General features: G+C 42.4%; 1 long non-coding RNA gene across 1 annotated transcript; it reads left to right on the top strand.

The window, feature by feature from the left end:
• The first annotated feature begins 2,657 nt into the window (after window positions 1-2,657).
• LOC125553799 lies at window positions 2,658-4,371 on the top strand. The gene is made up of 3 exons (XR_007304210.1): window positions 2,658-2,844; window positions 2,992-3,173; window positions 4,354-4,371. It is a non-coding gene; the product is annotated as an uncharacterized LOC125553799 (long non-coding RNA).
• The last annotated feature ends 279 nt before the right edge of the window (window positions 4,372-4,650 follow it).

Here is a 4,650-nt window from a genome sequence, read left to right as displayed (position 1 = left end):
GAGAAATTGAGAGCGGCTCATGAAGATCTTCAAAAGGAAAACGAGTCACTTCGCGCCAAACAGACCAGTTCAGCTCAGGAAGGATTTGAACCACCATGTATTAAATGCATTGAGCGTGATAACGCTACTTTTGTTGCTGAATGTTCTACTGCTGCTACTGTTGCAATATCTTCAACTGTTGATGTGGTAACTAACCCCTCTGCTCAGGATACCACTACTATTGCTGATGAGAATGCCAGGTTGAAGACACTGCTTGAAACAGGGATGTACAAAAGTCTCAAAGGGCATCAGACACTATGTGATGTCCTCAAAAGGCAGATCCTGAACCGAAACCCTAGGAAAGAGGGTGTTGGGTTCGAAAGGAAAATGAATGCTGATGGCTCTAACTAGAAACCTGAGCAGTACCCCAAAACCACATGGGTTGCTGCAAAGGAACCTTCAGCGGATCCATCCACCCTATCTGGATTCACTTGTGCTAATCCCACTGTTATTGATGAATCCCTTGATGCAAACTATAAACTGTTTAAGAATCAGAATGGTGAAGTGTTTGCCAGGTATATTGGTACTAACTGCAGGAATGGACCACCTATGAAGAAGATCTGGGTGCCGAAAAGGTGTTTGGAGGATCTTCCTGTGAATGTCATCATGACACCACAGGCGAAGAAGACAAACCCCAGACTACAGGCGTCATACGGTCCAAAGGCTTCATACAGACAGAGGACTCACCTGAGTCGCACTAACACAAATGTTTTGCAGGGAAGCCATACTCAAGCCTATGAACATGAGTGCGGTTCATCAAACCGCCATGTTCATAAGACCAAGAACTATTCTGCTTATTCTTATGAGTACTCACTACACCACAACACTTAATTGGGGGCAATTAACTGCCGGTAGAAATAGCTGAACAAGGTCAAATAAACTGCCGACACATCTTATACTGCCGCTACAACTACATAAGGGCATTTTAACAAGGGCAAAGAGGGCGAAACAACTGCCGGGAGAACTACTACACGGCATGCCATCTGCCGGTGACCGTCTTTGGCGTGGGACCAAAATAGAGTCGGGCCTAAGCGTGCGCTAACGAGAGCCCAAAAGCCCGCGAGCGACGAAATTTTTGGCCTGGAAGAATATAGACGCGTGTGCCCCTCACCCACAGACTTCAATCCAATGCATCCCCAAATCGACCAAGACCACATCCGCCACAAACCCTAGCCACACCCCCGCCGCCGCCGACCGCGCCCACCACAACACCACCGCCGCCCCCACCGTGTCCCAACACACCACTTCCACCCCCGCCGGCACCAACCACTCCCCGCTGCTGCTGCAGACTCTGCTCTCCACACCCCATCGCTGCAGACTACTACCACCGCTGGCTCCACAGCATAGCGCCACCGAGGACAGGGACGACGCCACCGGCGCCGGCCAGCCACGTCGCGGAACCACTCCACCGGCGACCACCCTCCTCCACCGCGAGCTTGGTCCACACCGAGCAAGCCTTATCCCCAGTATCGAGCAGGGCAGCTTCCTCTACGTCGTCTCCCCCAGCAGCGGGGCGTCCTCCCTCCAGCGAGCGGCTCTGTCTCCTCAGCATCCTTTCCCTAGGCAGTTGCATCCTATACTTCCTTTCACGAGTGTCCTCTTCATAGGTGAGATTTCAACTCCTGTCTCTTTTTAACATCTGAATGTGCATCTACACATGTATGTAATCTCGAACAGTAGCACTTAACTATTCTAGCAGTTAGAACAAATCATCCTTTTTAATTAATTTGATCTGACAATGACAAAAAAACCACAATCCAAACACCTTCAATGGTTATTTGCATTGTTTGAAAACAGAACTTGAAAATAAACATATATGAACACTAAGTACTATTAGTAGCCCTTCAGCTTGAAGGACAGGGAAGTCTGCTGATTAACAAGTGCATACCTTAATTAGATTCGTTGACACCGAACTAAGTTGTTTAGTTGAGATTTGTAGTTCAGTTGTGAGATGAAAGAAAGCTAATTATTTTACGTCATCAGCCCACTTGTTTAGTCTACTGCGCTATGTTCTCCAGAGATGATGCTTTTTAATATTTGCAATTATGCTTCACACTCTCACCACAAAAGCAAATCAATTAGAAAAGAATGATGTTGGTTGTGGTTACTGATATAGTTTCTTATTCTTGCACGCCAGCTGGGTCCTTGAGGTAGAGTGGTGGACGACATAAACATATTTTGTATCTTTGTTTTTATGTTTCCAAGAATTTTCATGCCCTCAGCTCTCTACAGTACTGAAGTTTACTAAATGAGCATGTGCAAAAAATCTGGAGATGTTGTATAAAAATTGGAGTCTGTACAAAATGGAATGAGACTCTGTCCAATAATTTGCATGCCCTCAACTCTGTAAAGTACAGTAATGCAGTTTACAAAATGAGCATGTACAAAATGAGCATGAGCATGTGCAAGAAATCTTCTATGTCATTCCTGGAGACTCTGTACAAATGTTTAACTCAATGCATTGTTTTTGAACTAAGCATGTTTTGCCTATTTGCACCTGAAAGATATTTGACTTGGAGCTAGAACTTAGTGTTAGACTCTATTATGTACAATACATTATTTCAATCTACACCCGTGATTTGGTCCTTCGATTTGTATGTTATGTTGTGTAATTGGTCCTCCTCTCTTTCTCGCAGCATGCCTCCTATTCGTCCTCTGCACCAAGCAGCGCTGTGTCGACTACGTCTGGATAGCACCTCATCTCCATCCTCGCCCCCAAGCAGTGTCACCTCACCTCTACTTCCCCGCCTGAGCAGTGACACCTGCGGTCTCGGCTTCACCGCCTCCTGTACTTCTCAACCAACGGTGAGATTTCTTTGCTATTTTTATCATTCAGCCATTAGTAATCTTGTAATGGGCACTAATATAGTGTTACAATTTTCTTGTTACGCTCAGTTGTTTCGGATGTAGAAATTATGTTATATAGTGTTGAAATTGTGTGATTATTCTCAGGTGTTTGTTTGTGTTTCTTGAAGTCTGATTTACTCAGCAAGGAAGGGATGTGCTACTGTATAATGTTTATCGGGAGCATGGTAGCCTAGTGGCAAAAGCTTCTGTGTATGCAGATGGAAGCAGATAAGTGTCAGGCTCTTCCTACAGGATGTCTATTGGTTCAGTTCTAGTCATAAACATAGGTGATATAGTTGCTTTTACTTTGCTCAGTTACTTTGATGTCAGCATTTGAGTACTAATCGATCCATTTCTTTCAATAACCATATTATGTAGAATGATACGTTTTCTTCCATATCATGTATAATTGATTCATTTCTTTCCATAACTATATCATGTATAATGATTGATTTCTGTTTGTAGCAATGCTACCACAAGCAAGCTTATAAGATGCATTGTTTTGTGTTCTTTGTAGCCACTAGCCAGCTACGACCAAAGGCCACATATTCTGTTTTAAATTGTTTATCAAGTTCTGAGTTGCTAACCACATATGCCACATGGTTAAATGCTCCGTCTTTAGGTACCACTTCCTTTTTGTTTTTGCAGTTATGCTTTATCTGATTGGTTCAAAATAATCTGTATTGGCAATAACTCCATGGTTTTAATATGGTTTTAATATAGTATTTTTTTCTATTAGTTTTCCATATCTCAAAAATAGGGTAACATGATTTGTTAAATTTTTTCAATAAAAGGGGCCACATGGCCCCCATTTTCATAATGAAAATAGGAGTCTGGATACAACAAATTCAACACCCCACGCATTTTTCTCAGACCTGATGCATCACCTCACCAAACTGAAGAACAACCTACAACCTAGACATATAACGACATCTATAGGATGCCAAGCCACCCACTACTGGCTGGGAGAGTAACAGACTTGTTATTATGTGCCGCTCTTCAGAATTTGCGGGAGATTCTTTTTTGATATTTTAAGGAAATCTCAAAGGATACACTAGCCATTGTCTACTAGTGCTAGATATGACATTTGGCCTGCTTTCCTGAATTAGTTGAGATATGGTCATATTTATCTGCTTCAGTTCAGATAAAGATGTGTTTCATGGGTTCTCTCATCACCTCATATCCAGGTTCTAGGTCCTATTTCATTACCTTTACCACATGGCCATCTTACGGATACGAATCGTAGCCTCTAGTATGTAAACAATACTTGATCTGATTGAAGAAGTCCTCCCGAGTAATATGGTTATTCTAATTATATAATAATGATTGCTTGCTGCGATGAAGTGTTACACGTTTAGAAGATTTTTATTTATGCTGATGAGTTAAACTGCAACATGTCAAAATCTTTGATGTGTCAATTTAAAATCTGAAATAAGAGCCCCATTTTGAGTTTCCGATCTATTGCAGGTTTCCCAAGGGTACACAAGTTAATGGAGTTGTGGAAGATCTGCAAGCTGCTGGAGGTTTGGAAGACCTACAGTTAATTTGGTCAAGTGATATATGCCTCGTTTGCTGAACCCAGAGACATTGGCAAGTTTTACTATGCTCATTTGGTGGTTGTTTTGGTACATAAGCCATTTTATGTTCATTTTGGTTGTGTCACACATCTAAAACATATGTACAGAACCTTTTGTGGCACAACCTACTTGTATATGGTCGTTTCATACATGTATCTAGAAACATATGTATTTGGTTTGGCATGTG

This window comes from Triticum urartu, chromosome 4, assembly GCF_003073215.2.
Source record: "Triticum urartu cultivar G1812 chromosome 4, Tu2.1, whole genome shotgun sequence".
NCBI lineage: Eukaryota > Viridiplantae > Streptophyta > Magnoliopsida > Poales > Poaceae > Triticum > Triticum urartu.
Note: the sequence above shows the minus strand (reverse complement) of the source record. Positions and strands in the feature narration are given on the sequence as shown.